At 40.9% G+C, this 19815-nt stretch overlaps 1 protein-coding gene across 5 annotated transcripts in view; it reads right to left on the reverse strand.

The window, feature by feature from the left end:
• Positions 1–19815, reverse strand: part of LOC135094141 (uncharacterized) — a 54009-nt gene that overhangs the window by 30656 nt on the left and 3538 nt on the right. For 3 of the 5 annotated variants that reach the window (XR_010263612.1, XR_010263613.1, XM_063993946.1), the window contains exon 2: positions 8753–8863. The exons of the other annotated variants lie outside the window; for them this stretch is intronic. The gene's annotated coding sequence lies outside the window, so the exon portion shown is untranslated. The remainder of the gene's footprint in view (positions 1–8752; positions 8864–19815) is intronic. 5 annotated transcript variants of the gene reach the window in all.

Genomic DNA, 19815 nt, shown 5'->3' on the forward strand with positions numbered 1-19815 from the left:
CAATTTTTTCTATTGGAACATGAGAGAAGGAGACTGGGAGAATATTACAAGGTATTTAGAATCTGTAGAATGGGATGGGAAGGACGGGAAAGTGGATGAACTTAATGACAGGATATGGTCTGTAATAGAAGAAGGATAAGGAAACGAAAAAGGGGAAGGGGTAGGAAACAGGGTAGTAGATGGTGGAATGAAGATATTGAAAGGGTAAGAAAAGAAGAGAGATAAGCTAAATAAGAAATGTAGGGGATTAAGGAGGGAAACGGACAGAGAAGTAGGAAGAACAGAATATGAAAGAATATGGAACCATTACAAGAGTAAACAGAAGGGAGTTAAGGAAAGTGATGGCAGAAAGATAGTAGTTGAGGAACTCAGGACGAAGGGAGAAAAGGGGGAAGAGACTGGTATGCCTTTCTGAGAGGTGAAGAAAGTAGGAGGAACCTTAAATAAAATAAATATTGGTGGGGAAGAAAGTAGTGAAGGAGGAGAAGGAATTAAAATAGAAATCAAGGAATTCTAGTGACATGACAAAGCTTGTGGAGTTATGGATATGATGCTGTACGTATTAAATGGTATTTAATTTTCTTATCAAACGGCACAATGTTTAGTGTAATATACTTTGTTGACAGGGACCGCTTTTGTTCATGATCATTATTTTTTTTACAGAAGTCGTTAATAATTTTATCTTACTTTGTTACCATGGAACATATTTTCTAGTAAAATCTTATTTATTATCCATCATTACTAACATTAGCCAAATTACTGTTTCTCCTCATACACTTCATGTTCTATAATAAATTGTTACGAGCCAGGTTCAGTCCCCCTCACAGCTGCCATTGCCGTGGGTCAGGTTATCCTTAGAGTACCTACTACTGACGTAGCGTAGTGCTGGGCATAAACGAATCCAGGCACCTGCTGGTCGCCAACAGACATCAAACCTCTATAGGCCAGCAGCCTGTTTAACCCACCAACAAGGAAGGGAGAATAATGAACGCCACTGAGAAAGGACCGTGAACCACGTTTTAGGGGGCTACTGACAGACCAACGGACATATATATATATATATATATATATATATATATATATATATATATATATATATATATATATATATATATATATATATATATATATATATATATATATATATATATATATATATATATATATATATATATATATATAAAGTGTCTTCTAATTACAACACTGATCAACTCTGGATCATTGATGTGGATTTGAATCTGCTCTGAATTCTCTCGGGGTAAAAATAACGCTTGGAGCCATTACTGATCAAAACAATAACAACACAGGCAAGTCGCTGTAGAGTTGTCACAAGCGGTAGAATATTGATGTTCCCCACTGAGCAAGAAAGTATCAACGACGACCACACCTTAAATTTCCTAAGGATGTTGGACCGACAAAGCCACCCTTGAGTCTCAGCCACCTGCCTTCCCAGGCTGATCCTTCTTAAAGAAAAAAGAATGGCAGCACGAGACTGGGTTCCGTGCCTGGCCATGAACCTTGTATAATTTCCATACAAAACTCTCATCACACACATCATGATTAAAGTGCTCGCTGTGGTGAAGTAAGGAATGGCAAAATGAGAAAATATTTGGACGAGGTGAGGTTAGCCTGGTCCGCGTGCTGACGCTATTTACACCATTACTGAGGCATTTCCCAAGCAAAGATTAATTATTTTCGACTGAACAAGTATTATCTTCCCTTGCCTCATTATGGGGCCGTTGGTAGAGGTGGTAATGGCCACGTAATTATAATCAGAAGCCATTAAGCCAAGGTTTGGTGTGGCTTGTTATATTTCCCTTGTTTCTGGCACCTGTCACCATTACTCTATTCAAGTTTTGTTTCTACAACAGTATTCATTAACATCCAGTTTGTTCTTCAGACACATCAACCGTTTTCTTGCAGTGCATTTCTCTAAATAAGTCTCCAGCACAGGCTGTACAGCCGCTAAAAAGGCCGCCGCCAGCAGCTTCAGCAGGTGTCGTCTGCTATAACCCATCTCCGGATCCAGATCACCCAGATCATGATCCGGATAACTCAAACCAGGGTAAATTTAGATTAATATGTAATCAGAACACGGGCTGCGCGACCAGATCAGTGATCTGCAACAGATCACGGTGAACAGAAGACGCCTTTAGTAAAGAAGAGGTGATATTCCACAGACTGAAAATTAGATCTAAGACTGCGAATTTTATATTCATATAGATGTACGAGTACATATTCATATAGATAAGACAGCACGACCAGTATGTGGTTCATGAAGCTACAGCCAGAGGATCCGATATTTTACAGTTCTTATCTTTGTTTTGTGTAAATTATTATTGTAAGTTATTCTAGAGTAATAATCTACTAACTTAAAATAAAATTCAGATTTAAAAAATTAACCTAAGTTTTAAAATTGCCTTTTGTGAAAATGGCAAGTGGAAAAGAGTGGATATGTCCGAACAGAAATTCATTGAGCGTATTGACAATTAAGTGACTATTTACCAATGCAAGAATGAGGAGTGTATTAAACGAGGGGGCAGAGGTAAATATGCGGGAAGGCACTATACTATTATATATATATATATATATATATATATATATATATATATATATATATATATATATATATATATATATATATATATATATATATATATATATATAGTTATAGTTATGAAAGGCAAATAATAAGGGAGAAAGAACAAGATGAGAAGATAGTAAGAAGAAGAAGAAGAAGAAGAAGAAGAAGAAGAAGAAGAAGAAGAGAGAGAGAGAGAGAGAGAGAGAGAGAGAGAGAGAGAGAGAGAGAGAGAGAGAGAGAGAGAGAGAGAGAGAGAGTGTGTATGATGACCCCGGCCGGTTATTCAGTTTTTATATAAAACTGTCCGTCGGCCACTCAACCTCATTAACATCAAAATTTTACCCGCTCCCTCTCGACCCTCTTAGTTATCATTAATACATCATATAGTCTCTCACCATATAATCGTCAGATTCAATCCAGCTCTCCTGATAAGTTCATAATCATTATTCAGGATTAACACCTTTTCTTCGGCACATATGCCTAAGAGGACACCAGCGTTGTCGTTCGCCACCCTTAGAGAGTCAGGGATCACTTTTTTTTTTTATGTAGGAAGGACACTGGCCAAGGCCAAAAAAATCCAATAAAAAAAAAAAAATGCCCACTGAAATGCCAGTCCCATAAAAGGGTCAAAGCAGTAGTCAAAAATTGATGAATCAGTGTCTTGAAACCTCCCTCTTGAAGGTTAGCAGCTGGGGGGGTGAGAAAAACTTCATAGAAGCTGTTTTAGCTAGAGATGAAATGTGAGTTTCCAGTTCAGATTATAAGTAAAGGACAGACCGAGGATGTTCAGTGTAGAAGAGGGGGACAGTTGAGTGTCATTGAAGAAGAGGGGATAGTTGTCAGGAATAGATGGAGGAATTGAGTTTTTAGGCATTGAACAATACCAAGTTTGCTCTGCCCCAATCAGAAATTTTAGAAAGATTAGAAGTCAGGCGTTCTGTGGCTTCCCTGCGTGAAATGTTTACCTCCTGAAGGGTTGGATGTCTATGAAAAGACGTGGAAAAGTGCAGGGTGGTATCATCAGCGTAGGAGTGGATAGGACAAGAAGTTTGGTTTAGAAGATCATTAATGAATAATAAGAAGAGAGTGGGTGACAGGACCCTGAGGAACACCACTTTTAATAGATTTAGGAGAAGAACAGTGACCGTCTACCACAGCAGCAATAGAACGGTCAGAAAGGAAACTTGAGATGAAGTTACAGAGAGGATAGAAGCCGTAGGAGGGTGGTTTAGAAATCAAAGCTTTGTGCCAGACTCTATCAAAAGCTTTTGATATGTCTAAGGCAACAGCAAAAGTTTCATCAAAATCTCTAAAAGAGGATGACCAAGACTCAGTAAGGAAAACCAGAAGATCACCAGTACAGCGGCCTTGACGGAACCCATACTGGCGATCAGATAGAAGGTTGTGAAGTGATAGATGCTTAAGAATCTTCCTGTTGAGGATAGATTAAAAAAAATAAGATAGGCAGGAAATTAAAGCAATAGGACGGTAGTTTGAGGGACTAGAACGGTCACCCTTTTTAGGAACAGGCTGAATGTAGGCAAACTTCCAGCAAGAAAGAAAGGTAGATGTTGACAGACAGAGCTGAAAGAGTTTGACTAGGCAAGGTGCAAGCACGGAGGCACAGTTTCGGAGAACAACAGGAGGGACCCCATCAGGTCCATAAGCATTCCGAGGGTTTAGGCCAGCGAGGGCATGGAAAACATCATTGCGAAGAGTTTTAATAGGTAACATGAAGTAGTCAGAGGGTGGAGGAGAGGGAGGAACAAGCCCAGAATCGTCCAAGGTAGAGTTTTTAGCAAAGGTTTGAGCAAGGAGTTCAGCTTTAGAAATAGATGTGATAGCAATGGTGCCATCTGGTTGGAATAAAGGAGGGAAAGAAGAAAAAACAAAGTTTTTGGAAATATTTTTGACTAGATGCCGGAAGTCACGAGGGGAGTTAGATCTTGAAAGGTTTTGACACTTTCTATTAATGAAGGAGTTTTTGGCTAGTTGGAGAACAGGCATGGCATGGTTCCGGGCAGAAATATAAAGTGCATGAGATTCTGGAGATGGAAGGCTTAAGTACCATTTGTGGGCCACCTCTCTATCATGTATAGTACGAGAACAAACTGTGTTAAACCAAGGTTTGGAAGGTTAAGGTCGAGAAAAAGAGTGAGGAATGCACGCCTCCATGCCAGACACTATCACCTCTGTTGTGCACTCAGCACACAAAGACGGGTCTCTGACATGGAAGCAGTAGTCATTCCAAGGAAAATCAGCAAAATACCTCCTCAGGTCCCCCAACTAGCAGAGGCAAAACGCCAGAGGCACCTTCGCTTAGGGGGATCCTAAGGAGGGATTGGAGCGATAGGACAAGATACAGATATGAGATTGTGATTGGAGGAGCCCAACAGAAAAGAAAGGGTGACAGCATAAGCAGAAGGATTAGAGGTCAGGAAAAGGTCAAGAATGTTGTGCGTATCTCCAAGACGGTCAGGAATACGAGTAGGGTGTTGCTCCAATTGCTCTAGGACGTGGAAGATAGCAAAGTTGAAGGTTAGTTCACCAGGATGGTCAGTGAAGGAAGAGGAAAGCCAAAGCTGGTGGTGAACACAGAGATCTCCAAGAATGGAGATCTCTGCAAAAGGGAAGAGGGTCAGAATGTGCTCCACTTTGGAAGTTAAAGAGTCAAAGAATTTCTTATAGTTAGAGGAGTTAGGTGAAAGGTATACAGCACAGATAAACTTAGCTTGAGAGTGATTCTGTAGTCGTAGCCAGATGGTGGAAAACTCGGAAGATTCAAGAGCGTGGACACGAGAGCAGCTTAAGTCACTGCAACATCCAGCTTTGGATCGAAAGTGAGGATAGAGAAAGTAGGAGGTAACAGAAAAGGGGGCTACTGTCAGTTGCCTCAGACACCTGAGCTTCAGTGAGGAAAAGAAGATGAGGTTTAGAAGAGAAGAGGTGGTGTTCTATAGATTGAAAATTAGATCTTAGACCACGAATGTTGCAGAAGTTAATGAAAAAAAAAAAAAAAACGTTGAGGGGGTGTCAAGACACTTAGAGTCGTCGACAGAAAGGTAGTCCGACCTCTAGACATTTATGGTCCCCTTCCCAGATGGCGACTCTGAGGCTGGTGTAGGAGTCGCCATGATGATTTTGAAATTTTTGAGTAAAGGGTGTGTGTGTTATTAGGTGCTTGTAGTTTTGTGTGGAGGAAGAGAGTTGTCTTTAGAGGGCAGGCTGTGACTACCCCCTTGCGTTGTGAGACACAAAGGGAAACGTTCAGTGAGGTCACAGCTGGGTTTAATGATAAGTTCACAGCACCCCCTGAACAGTGCTTTAGACCTCACTGGGAGTAATTGTCGTTTCAGCAGGTGTCTACTGCCTCCTCCTACTGAATCTACTCGTACCCTACTGGGTACGAGAGATGCTGCATTTCCATTCAGGCTCGTAAATCACGCACTATTTTCCCAAAACGTGCGTTAAAATCACCGAACACTATAATCCCATTGTGATGTTTGTTTGTATTCAGCTTAGCTCGCATACTAGACTAAAATAGAGTGAATCGGAGGGCGGCACATAGCAGTAACCAAAAAATACGCCTGTTACACATGTAAGGTTAAACCACACTTGGTCAAAAAAACTGGTGTATACATCTCTTATGTACTGACTGAGGCATTGCTTAATGAGGGCACATATACCACCACGATGAGGGATGTTTGAGCCACGACTCACATAAGACACATAACCAGTAAAGATATAGATCTAGGTGTCAGTTTCATCTAAGCCCACTATGTCAAATTCTTGCAGCATCTCCATTATAAAACTTTTCCCATCTTAGCCCTCACAGCAGCGATATTTTACGATACGATTTTCATGTATTTTTGTGGTCTATTCAAAAACAGTTCAGCTTCCATTCACCTGTAACAATTCGGTCGCGATAGTTCCCTATCTTTCATATGCAGTCGGATCTCGCAGCCTTGGTTGTCAGGGCGGTTTATCTCTATTGTTTTCACGGCCCGCAATCGCTTCCTTTCTTCCCTCTTTCTGGGATGCACATCCTTTTTAATGAACACCTTGTAAATTTACCGCTCACCAGCCGATTTGAGGTGTTTGGCCATGGCCAGCGTGACGTCCAGGTCTTCCCGTGACTCCACAGTGACCAGGATGGGCACTTGGGCAGCCGCCGCTAACCTTGGTCCGCACCGACCGGCCTGCCCAGCCGCCGCACGGTCGTCACTCGGCAGGAAGCCCGCGCCCCCTCCTACAACTTGGGTAACTTGTCTTTATCCGTAGTGGCACCGTCCAGTACCTCATGGTCCTCCGGTACTTCCATCACGACCAGGTTGCATTCCCTTCCTTTCTGTCAAGGGACTCCAATTAGCGCTGCTGTTTTGCAATAATAACAGCTTGCTTGTTCTCCTGTTGCTGTAACTCCTGCACTTTCTTATTGATGGCGCTGTCGGGTGACATCACGGCCTGCTTTAACGTCGTCAGCTCCGCCACCAACTTCGTTAATCTATCCTTGTGTTGACTTGGCATCCTGATGATGAGTTACTAGCAATATATCTACCAGCTCATTTTTATTTATTCTTGTCAACTGGTTCCGTTGCATCTGTAGTAGCTCAATGAGTGTTCTGGACATTGCTGACACAACGTGACTTCAACTTGGACTTAACTGTAGGTGGGCGTCGTGGGCACCCAGGTAGCCTAGGAAACGTCGTCTTTCTGTCGTGCGCATGCTCAGACTTGAATTAACGATTTGATATGAACTGGGGTCTCACCGGTCAGGCTTTCATGGCAATAGAAAACTATGTCCAAAAGATTCCACCAACCGGAACATCTGGATGTGTTCTCACATCCTCCATGGACGCATCATTACAGTTGAATTTTTCTGACGTGAGCTAAATTCTCCGAAATCATCAACTTTTTACGGAGCATGGACTGACCGGTGTTGGTGTTTACCCTCGTGACACACACACACACACACACACACACACACACACACACACACACACACACACACACACACACACACACACACACACACACACACACACACACACACACACACACACACACACACACACACACACCCCTAGTCTGTCCACTTCCTTCATGCAAGAGTTAACCAGTATTCTCAATCATTCATCCTTCTCTCTGGTAAACTCTGAAACTCCCTGCCTGCTTCTGTATTTTCACCTTCCTATGACTTGAACTCTTTCAAGATGGAGGTTTCAAGACACTTATCATGTATTTTTCACGGACGCTTTCGACTCTGTTCGGGGACCGGCACCTCAGTAGGCCTTTTTTTTAATTACAATTTTTGTTGGCCTTAGCCGGTGCCCCTCCTACACCAAAGAAAAAAAAAATGCGTCACATGTTTGGAGGGAGTTCTACTCATACTGCTATTTTAGACAAGGTGGAATCAAAAGCTTTTCCTCTCATTAATTCCTCTCCTCGAACTGATTGTCTTTAGCTTCTTTCTCATCGCCGCAATGTTGCATCTCTTGCTGTCTTCTACCGCTATTTTCACACTAACTGGTCTTCTGATCTTGCTAACTGCATGCCTCCTCTTCTCCCGCGGCCTCGCTGCACAAGACCACCATTTTTCTCTCATGCCTATTCTGTCCACCTCTCTAATGCAAGAGTTAACCAGTATTCTCAATCATTCATCCCTTTCTGTGGTAAACCCTGGAACTCCCTGTCTGCTTCTGTATTTCCTCCTCCCCATGACTTCGACTCTTTCTTTAGCTCTTTCATGAGTGAGGTTTCAAGACTTTCATCCTGTTTTTTTCTTTTCGTTTCTATCTGGCATATATATGGAACTGGCAATAACTGGACTTTTGTTTTTTGTTCATGTTTTTTTTTGCCCTTGGCCAGTGGCTCTTTTACATAAAAAGAAAAAGAAAAAGAAAAAAAAATGAGGGGATTGCTAAACTCAACGCCCAAGTGAATTTTATTGCGCCCAAATGAAAATTTTTTCGTCCAATGCAATACCAATACGCCCAAGTGAAATGCGCCCGTTAGATAAAGGGGTAATCCCTCCCATATCCACTTGAGTACTATCCTTAAGCGTTACTGTATCTCTCTTCCCTTTTTTATCTTCTCTTACTATTCTCTTTTTCTCCCCATCTTCTCCATCGAGCCTTCACTATAATAATTGTACAACTCATCCCTTACCATTGTAGGCTGGTGTTTCCTGCATGCATCATATGAGTTCCTGGGGTCGTCAACTCGTCTGGACGCCATTTCGACGGCGAAGTGTGCGGCTTGATCTGATGTGGGAGTCACCTGCCAGCAAAAGCAACCACATTACACGGCAGTTATATATATATATATATATATATATATATATATATATATATATATATATATATATATATATATATATATATATATATATATATATATATATATATATATATATATATATATAGTTACGACCCATTTTCAACCTCTCGCAACTGCACTGATTCGGGTCAGCTTCCTCAAGCTACCTTCTATGTAGCTTAGTGAAGGGCAGACATACACAAATACAGAAACCTACTGGTTGCCTGCAACTATCAAATCTATGAGGTCGCCAATCCGTTTACCCGCCCTTGGAGAAGAGCATATAGCAAACAACAAACACCTTACCGAAAAAGAATCGCATCATGCTGGGGGGAGAGGGACAACAGCAATGACAAAGGACACACAAGTATGAAGTCTATGATATTCTGTGAGTTACTTTCCACTAGAGGTGAAGCCACCCACAGTCACAGAGCATTATATCCTCTGCACAAGAAAATTCTCCCTGCAGTCTTCTAGAGACCTACATAAAAGCTACACACACGCAGAATTATGAAATCCTCTGGCTTCAGAGCTCCCAGAAGTGAGCTCTGAACGCCTGTCACTTTGAACCGCACGAAAACACTAATGATACAAGTACAACCGACAGGGCCCGAGATGGTCAGAGAACCACTCACAGATTCCAAACAAGACACAAACAACCAGATGCATTGACAGATAAGGTAAGACTCGTAATCCATCACGAATTAAACTGGCTCACAGACTCAGCCAAGCCTGTGAATGATGATTACTGCTGTTAACACTCGTGCAATACTTACTGATAATTGCCCTCTAACTTATCCCCCCAACACATGTGCCAGTGCTCTGTCACTTAAGCAAGCCATCTTCGTCTTTCCCTTAAGACAACAAGTCCCTAATTGAACAAAGGAAGTAACGTCACCTGCGCCAAGAAGCGCGGCGGCTGAGTCACATGACAATGAGGGATTTGGAGGAATAGGGAAGGAACAGGAGGATGGCAAGCAGCCAGCACGCTCCCCTCACTTTTTTTTTTTTTATGTAGGAGGGACACTGGCCAAGGGCAACAAAAAAAAAAAAAACAATAAAAAAAAATGCCCACTAAAATGCCAGTCTCATAAAAGGGTCAAAGCAGTAGTCAAAAACTGATGAATAAGTGTCTTGAAACCTCCCTCTTGAAGGAATTCAAGTCATAGGAAGGTGGAAATACAGAAGCAGGCAGGGAGTTCCAGAGTTTACCAGAGAAAGGGATGAATGATTGAGAATACTGGTTAACTCTTGCATTAGAGAGGTGGACAGAATAGGGGTGAGAGAAAGAAGAAAGTCTTGTGCAGCGAGGCCGCGGGAGGAGGGGAGGCATGCAGTTGGCAAGATTAGAAGAGCAGTTAGCATGAAAAATAGCGGTAGAAGACAGCTAGATACGAGTATGCAACATTGCGGCGGTGAGAGAGAGGCTGAAGACAGTCAGTAAGAGGAGAGGAGTTGATGAGACGAAAAGCTTTTGATTCCACCCTGTCTAGAAGAGCAGTATGAGTGGAACCACTTCAGACATGTGAAGCATACTCCATACATGGACGGATAAGGCCCTTGTACAGAGTTAGCAGCTGGTGAGGTGAGAAAAACTGGCGGAGATGTCTCAGAACACCTAACTTCATAGAAGCTATTTTAGCTAGAGAAGAGATGTGAAGTTTCCAGTTCAGATTATAAGTAAAGGACAGACCGAGGATCTTCAGTGTAGAGGAGGGGGACAGTTGAGTGTCATTGAAGAAGAGGGGAAGGTTATGTCGAGTTGATAGATGGAGGAATTGAGTTTTTGAGGTATTGAATAATACCAAGTTTGCTCTGCCCCAATCAGAAATTTTAGAAAGATCAGAAGTCAAGCGTTCTGTGGCTTCCCTGCGTGATATGTTTACCTCCTGAAGGGTTGGACGTCTATGAAAAGACGTGGAAAAGTGCAGGGTGGTATCATCAGCGTAGGAATGGATAGGACAAGAAGTTTGGTTTAGAAGATCATTAATGAATAATAAGAAGAGAGTGGGTGACAGGACAGAAACTCTGAGGAACACCACTGTTAATAGATTTAGGAGAAGAACAGTGACCGTCTACCACAGCAGCAATAGAACGGTCAGAAAGGAAACTTGAGATGAAGTTACAGAGAGAAGGATAGAAACCGTAGGAGGGTAGTTTTGAAATCAAAGCTTTGTGCCAGACTCTATCAAAAGCTTTTGATATGTCCAAGGCAACAGCAAAAGTTTCACCAAAATCTCTAAAAGAGGATGACTCAGTAAGGAAAACCAGAAGATCACCACTAGAGCGGCCTCGACGGAACCCATACTGGCGATCAGATAGAAGGTTGTGAAGTGATAGATGTTTAAGAATCTTCCTGTTGAAGATATACTAAAAAACTTTAGATAGGCAGGAAATTAAAGCAATAGGACGGTAGCTTGAGGGATTAAAACGGTCACCCTTTTTAGGAAGAGGCTGAATGTAGGCAAACTTCCAGCAAGAAGGAGAGGTAGATGTTGACAGACAGAGCTGAGAGAGTTTGACTAGGCAAGGTGCAAGCACGGAGGCACAGTTTCGGAGAACAATAGGAGGGACCCCATCAGGTCCATAAGCCTTCCGAGGGTTTAGGCCAGCGAGGGCATGGAAAACATCATTGCGAAGAATTTTAAAAGGTGGCATGAAGTAGTCAGAGGGTGGAGGAGAGGAGGAACAAGCCCAGAATCGTAGAGTTTTTAGCAAAGGTTTGAAACAAGGTGTTCAGCTTTAGAAATAGATGTGATAGCAATGGTGCCATCTGGTTGAAATAGAGGAGGGAAAGAAGAAGAAGCAAAGTTATTGGAAATATTTTGAGCTAGATGCCAGAAGTCACGAGAGGAGTTAGATCTTGAAAGGTTTTGACACTTTCTGTTAATGAAGGAGTTTTGGCTAGTTGGAGAATAGACTTAGCTTGGTTCCGGGCAGAAATATAAAGTGCATGAGATTCTGGTGATGGAAGGCTTAAGTACCTTTTGTGAGCCTCCTCTCTATCATGTATAGCACGAGAACAAGCTAAACCAAGGTTAAACCAAGGTTTAGAAGGTTTAGGAAGAGAAAAAGAGTGAGGAATGAACGCCTCCATGCCAGACACTCTGTTCTGCACTCAGCACACAAAGACGGGTCTCTGACACGGAAGCAGTAGTCATTCCAAGGAAAATCAGTAAAATACCTCCTCAGGTCCCCCCAACTAGCAGAGGCAAAACGCCAGAGGCACCTTCGCTTAGGGGGATCCTGAGGAGGGATTGGAGCGATAGGACAAGATACAGATATGAGATTGTGATCGGAGGAGCCCAACGGAGAAGAAAGGGTGACAGCATAAGCAGAAGGATTAGAGGTCAGGAAAAGGTCAAGAACGTTGGGCGTATCTCGAAGACGGTCAGGAATACGAGTAGGGTGTTGCACCAATTGCTCTAGGTCGTGGAGGACAGCAAAGTTGAAGGCTAGTTCACCAGGATGGTCAGTGAAAGGAGAGGAAAGCCAAAGCTGGTGGTGAACATTGAAGTCTTCAAGAATGGAGATCTCTGCAAAGGGAAAGAGGGTCAGAATGTGCTCTACTTTGGAAGTTAAAGAGTCAAAGAATTTCTTATAGTCAGAGGAGTTAGGTGAGAGGTATACAGCACAGATGAATTTAGTATGAGAGTGACTCTGTAGTCGTAGCCAGATGGTGGAAAACTCGGAAGATTCAAGAGCGTGGGCACGAGAGCAGGTTAAGTCATTGCGCACATAAATGCAGCATCCAGCTTTGGATCGAAAATTAGGATAGAAAAAGTAGGAGGGAACAGAAAAGGGGCTACTGTCAGTTGCCTCAGCCATCTGAGTTTCAGTGAGGAAAAGAAGATGAGGTTTAGAAGAGGAGAGGTGGTGCTCAACGGATTGAAAATTAGATCTTAGACCACGAATGTTGCAGAAGTTAATGAAGAAAAAGCTGAGGGGGTGCCAAGACACTTAGGATCGTCGACAGAAAGGCAGTCCGACCTAGGGACATTTATGGTCCCCTCCCCAGATGGGGATTCCAAGGCTGGTGTAGGAGTCGCCATGATTTTAAAATTTTTGAGTGAAGGGTGCGTGTGTTATTAGGTGCTTGTGGTTTTGTGTGGAGGAAGAGAGTTGTCTTTAGAGGGCAGGCTGTGACTGCCCCCTTGTGTTGTGAGACACAAAGGGAAATGTTCAGTGAGGTCACAGCTGGGTTTAATGATAAGTTCACAGCAACCCCTGAACAGTGCTTTAGCCTCACTGGGAGTAATTATCGTTTCGGCAGGTGTCTACTGCCACAAGCTTGCTCTAAGAAGATGAAATTTTGCAAAAATTATTGTGGGCTAACTACAGGCGCTGGGCGGGATTTGGTCACTTCATATGCAATGTTAACTCCTATATTATATTATATATCTCACTCATTAGGATGCAAAAGAAAGTTGTCAAAATCAACTCCTCTCCTCTAACTGACTGTCTTCAGCCTCTCTCTCACTGCCGCAATGTTGCATATCTAGCTGTCTTCTACCGCTATTTTCATGCCAACTGCTCTTCTGATCTTGCTAACTGCATGCCTCCCCTCCTTCCGCGGCCTCGCTACACAAGACTTTCTTCTTTCTCTCACCCCTATTCTGTCCACCTCTCTAACGCAAGAGTTAACCAGTATTCTCAATCACTCATCCCTTTCTCTGGTAAACTCTGGAACTCCCTGACTGCTTCTGTATTTCCACCTTCCTATGACTTGAATTCCTTTAAGAGGGAGGTTTCAAGACACTTATTCATCAATTTTGACCACTGCTTTGACCCTTTTGTGGGACTGGAATTTCAGTGGGCATTTTTTAATTGGATTTTTGTTGCCCTTGGCCAGTGTCCTTCCTACATAAAAAAAAAAAAAAAGATGTGTGCAGTGAGATAACGCGATGTAAAACGAAGAGAGAGAGAGAAAGAGAGAGAGAGAGAGAGAGAGAGAGAGAGAGAGAGAGAGAGAGAGAGAGAGAGAGAGAGAGAGAGAGAGAGAGAGAGAGAGAGAGAGAGAAAGGAGAAGACAAACAGGATGGGGAGGAGGTTTGGACATGTCATTGACACGTAGCCTACCCAGCCTGAAGCTCCTAACACATTATTTATCCGCGCAGTCGTTCCTATTCCCCAGGTAAATTTCCTTACTTTCCCTTGTCCTTTCCATTTGTGTCTCACCCAGTATTGAGTAGAAGAGTTGTTCTTGACGATAAAGTAGTCAGTATTCATCTAGCCCCACCAGTTTAATCACTGGAATTTCAGAAGCGAAGTCTTATTCATGTAAGTTAGTGTGTGGGTGTATGTATGTATGTCGCCAGCCTTTCACACAGTCAGTCACTACCGAGTGCTTAGACGGAGCATATGTATTGAAACAGGCAATAATATCTAGCGGAGTCTGACGCGGGATTACAGTTAGTAGAGTGAGTTACTTTAAGGCGGTAAGTGAGTCATTATCGGCTGTACGGCCCGGACTACTTAAATAAAACTTAAATAATAGCCAGCAAGGGAGTGCAGTTGCGTATAACACACTCTATACCCAGGGGAGTAACTTCGGAGCGACACCGGCCAAGGGCAACAAAAATCCTCCCCACAAAAAAAAAGAAATAAATAAATAAATAAATAAATAAATAAAAATAGAAAAAATCCCACTGGGATGCCGGTTTCCAAATAGGGTCCGGAGCGGTAGAATTACACTCTTATACAGAGTCAGCAGATGGGGAGAAGAGAAAAACTGGCGGAGACGCCTCAGGGCTATTATACCTTGACCATATGTGTGTTATTGCTTGTTATAATTGTCTCCCAAGACGTGGTTGTCGATCCTTTCACAGCTGTGGAAGTTAAGTGTTGTTAGAATACTTCCATTATCTGTAGGTGGGTAAAGCAGACTGCCGACCTTATTAGTGTGACTTCTTTAGCGTGTCTCTGGCCAACAGCCAACTCATGGCGTTCCCCTCAGCCGTCTTGCTTGCCAGTTTGCTTTATAACATTTAAATCCCTTTCTGCTCTCTCTCTCGCAATCTAACATTGGAAACTATTGTCCCATTAGTAAAATCGATCAAGGAATTTTATTTCCATATGTATATTTTTCAAATATTTTCTTTTCCCTTTCCTTTATCTTTTTTTGCCTTTTTAGATTTTATTTTACATTTTATATACATTTGTTTTTTGTTTTTACCTGGTATTATATATTGTATAATCTGTATTATATATATATATATATATATATATATATATATATATATATATATATATATATATATATATATATATATATATATATATATATATATATATATATATATATATATATATATATATATATATATATATATATATATATATATATATATATATATATATATATATATATATATGTATATATATATACGAGTATATATATATATATATATATATATATATATATATATATATATATATATATATATATATATATATATATATATATATATATATATATATATATATATATATATATATATATATATATATATATATATATATATATATATATATATATATATATATATATATGACCAGGTTCAGCTCATCTCGCAGCTGCCACTCGAGCCAGCTTCCTTAAACCACCTCCTACGTAACCTAGTGCAGGGGACAAATACAACGTTTTCAGGCGCCTGCTAGTCGTCGACAATTTAGTCGCCACTCCGGTAAAACCGACCACGGAGAAGGTAGTATAACAAACGCCAGTGAGCCGCGATCTAGGACATAAACAGTAGACAACTCACATGTAGGACAAGGGTAATACCACCAATGGACAAACAGCCCCATAGTAACGAAAAACAACCCATTGTTCAGCAGAAATTTTACGCACTCTGGCCAGAGAGAAGGGTATCTAAAATCTTTCAGAAAAAAGACCCCCACTTTCTATAAAATTGAGAGAAATCTGGGAAGTAGACAGGTGTAGCCTGGCTCAAAAAAATTTACAATTCCCTGGTTTGTTTAATTGACGAGTGTGGGATCCAATCCCAGTAACATTTAACAAACATGACACACAACACTCACGACACTCAGACACACAACAAACCCATAACTAGACACTGAGAACAGTGTCTGCTCCCGTCAGAATATAGACCCAAATACCATGAACAGTCAGACAATACGAACTGAGGGGGGGGAGTCATTATCTACGTGAGGAGTCATTATCAGCCTGCAGGAGTAGCAAAGGGCAAGAGCCCTGTTGCGTTTCGAATAATATTTGAATCTGCCTCAATACTGTCCTCCTGTAGGATCTAAATAGTACTCACTATAATGGTGCATCACAATAAAATCCCACCCGTAGGTTTTAAATAATAATATACCTCCCCTATCCAGTATTATTATGCCTCACTCTACGTCTCGTCTATCCTCTATGGTGTTTAGTCTGATACCATTTGGACTAAGGAATGCCCCCTCGCGGCTCTGGGAAAGTGCACAAGCTGTTTCATGTGCAGGGGAGGGGAGGGAAAGGAGAAAACGAGTGGATAACCGGGGGGATGAGAGGCTCGCCTCCCACCCCGCCACGTGCTCACTACTCGGTACATCTCTCTCTCTCAGACGGAGCACCATCTTACAAAAATAACTGTGGGGTCATTTGGTGGGCCAGGTAAAAACTAATTACACTGTGGAGAAGAGCAACTCTTCTACTTTACCTGTCAATTTCAACTCTCAAAAGAAAGTGGGTGGGGAAAATTGTGTGGGAAAGATGAACTTTAAATTTTGTATCCGTCAGCGACCCGTCTGCCCGCGCTATCTCGTCTCTCTCTCTCTCTCTCTCTCTCTCTCTCTCTCTCTCTCTCTCTCTCTTCCCCTTGTCATCTTCCTCCTTCCTATTACTTTAGTTTGTTATTCTTCTTCTCTTCTCGCTATCTCTATTCTCTGTTTCGGTGTACTTAACAGTGTGTGTTATATATATATATATATATATATATATATATATATATATATATATATATATATATATATATATATATATATATATATATATATATATATATATATATTTATATATATATATATACACACACACACAGAGAGAACCAATTGAGCGTTGCTGTGGGATCGCTCTCAACTGAATTCCCAGTCATGTAGGCATCAGAACCAATAAACTTGCCGATAGAATGAGAGGGGATTGTATGATAGGGACCTGAAATTTTTTTTGTCATATTTTTTTCTACAATTTCGTTTTTTTTTTTTTTTTTGGTATATGCAACATTGTGATAAAAAAAAAAAAAATTGTGTTATGCAATGAGGCGTCCCGTCATGAATGCCTGCGGTTTTACACGCCGCGGTACAGATATGATAACTTTTCCCCTTTTTTCCGTTTTTATTTATCTATTTATTCATTTTTTATTTATCTATTTTTTTTTTTTTTTGAGGTACCCGGTTTTCCTTAGTTTCCTAAAAAAATCTACGGCTCTCTCTCCCCACGTAATGTTAGAGAACGGAAAATTTTTAGCTATAACTAATTTTTCCCGGATTTACTTACTAAAAATATTATTACTATTATTATTATTATTATTATTATTATTATTATTATTATTATTATTATCATTTTGTAATTTCAACAAATAGCCAATGTATCCGCATCAGATATCTATTTGATCAATATTTTATTTATTCTCTTTACCTGGAAGTATGGCGAAATATAACTAAATATAGTAATATTGTTCTCCCCCACCAGATCGCCAATAAGCGTGACATCATGAATCGCTCTCGGCTTATGTACAAAACCAATCAGAGTAAGTAAAAAAACTGTCTGTTTTTTTCCATATATCCTGAAGTATGTATCCTGCGAATTTCAACTCCCTAGCTGCATTAGGTAAATTATACTAATTTTTTAAAGTTTACCGCTCGATATCTCAAAATGGCGGATTTTGTCATATAAAAATGATCTCCGTTGCTATTCATGTTACACAAATATGGGCTATTGCAGCTTATGAAACTATGAGAGAGGAAGAATTCTTACTCTGAAATGCCCCATACACACTGTGTATGGGGCAGCTGAGGAGACAGTTGGTATTAAAATCAAATATGGAACCAAAAAGAAAAGTACTGCATGGTGGACTTATGATGTTAAGGAAGCAGTCAAAGAAAAAACAAGATCTTTCAGAAAATGGATGAAAACAAGAAACATTGAAGATAGAGAAGATTACGTAGATAAACGAAACAGTGCAGAAGCAACCAAAAGAGCAGCCAAGGAGGACATGTGGATCAAGACTGGTCAAGATCTAGAGAGAGACGTAGAAGGAACAAGAAAATTATTGTATAGCATGGCTAAGAACTATAGGAAAGGAAATAACGAATCAACATATGCAATAATGAACAAAACAGGAGAACTACTAACAAAACCACAGGAGATTGAAGAAAGATGGAGAGAATACTTCCAAGAACTTCTAAATGTGGAGGATGTGGAAGTGGATGAAGAGCGGAATCTAGATATACAGGAGGAACAAGGAGAGAACCCAAATGAGATCAGTATAGAGGAAGTGAAGGAGGCACTAAAGAAGATGAGAAGCAGCAAAGCCCCAGGGGACGACGAGCTCCCTATAGAGCTATTTAAAGCTGCTGGGGAAGAATGTGTAGAGTGGATGAGGTACATTTTCAGTAATGCGTGGAAAGAGGAGAAAGTGCCCCATGACTGGCACAAAGCAATAAATAGTATGTCCAATATATAAGAAAGGCAGTAAAACAGATTGTGCAAATTATAGAGGTATATCCCTGTTATCTCATGTTGGAAAATTGTATGAAAGAATAGTTGAGAAAAGATTAAGAACCTGTGTCGAGGAGAAACTAGGAATATGGCAGTATGGTTTCAGGCCCAATAGGAGCACGACAGATCTAGTGTTCACTTTAAAGATGATAATGGAGAAGAGTTGGGAGTGGAGCATTGATAAATATGTGGCTTTTATAGATCTGGAAAAAGCCTTTGATAGAATTAGAAGAGATTGCTTGTGGAGAGTCTTACAACATCAAGACTACGGCATAAACTCTAAACTGATACGAGTAATTAAGAGTATATATAAGAACACGGAGAGCAGAGTCAAGAACAGAGAGCTGGAGAGTGAATGGTTTAGCATTAAGACAGGAGTGAGACAAGGGGGAGTGCTCTCTCCTTTGCTATTCATTATATACATGGACAGATGCCTGAAGGAAGTGTGTGTAAGGGAGGATAAAGAGATCACGCTGGCCTATGCAGACGATGTCGCTGTCGTGACAGGAAGCCAACAAGATCTTCAAGAGGCCATGACAAGATGGAATGATGTCTTAAGTAGGGAAGGAATGAGAATGAACAAACAAAAAACAGAAATAATGAAAGTTGGCAGAATAAAGGAGGAATGTAATATTTACATAGAAAACGTTAAACTGAAGCAGACCGACAAATTTTGTTATCTGGGAGTACTTTTCGACGAGGAAAACAGACAGAATATAGAAATTTTAAATAGAATACAGAAGTACAATGCAAATGTCAGTGCATTGTATCCCATACTTAAAGATAAGAATATTCCAACAAAAGCTAAAACCATAATATTTACAACAATACTAAGACCAGTACTTCTATATGGGTCAGAAACTTGGACACTGACAACAAGAACATCTTCACAAATACAAGCAGCAGAAATGAGAGTTCTGAGAATGATCCGAGGTGTGACCAGACTTGATAGAATTAGAAATGAAGAAACCAGAGAGAGATTAGGGATAACATCTGTACTGAAGATAATTGAAAAGAACAAATTGAGATGGTATGGACATGTCCAAAGAATGGAAGATACAAGATACGCAAGGAAGTTTCTGGAATGGGTTCCTCTAGGCAGGAGGCCGGTGGGACGACCTAGGAAGCGATGGATGCAGGGAGTTGAAGAAGCTACTGAACGAAGAGGAAGAAATCTACAAGAAAT

The sequence above is a fragment of the Scylla paramamosain genome, chromosome 44 (genome assembly GCF_035594125.1).
Source record: "Scylla paramamosain isolate STU-SP2022 chromosome 44, ASM3559412v1, whole genome shotgun sequence".
Classification (NCBI taxonomy): Eukaryota; Metazoa; Arthropoda; class Malacostraca; order Decapoda; family Portunidae; genus Scylla; species Scylla paramamosain.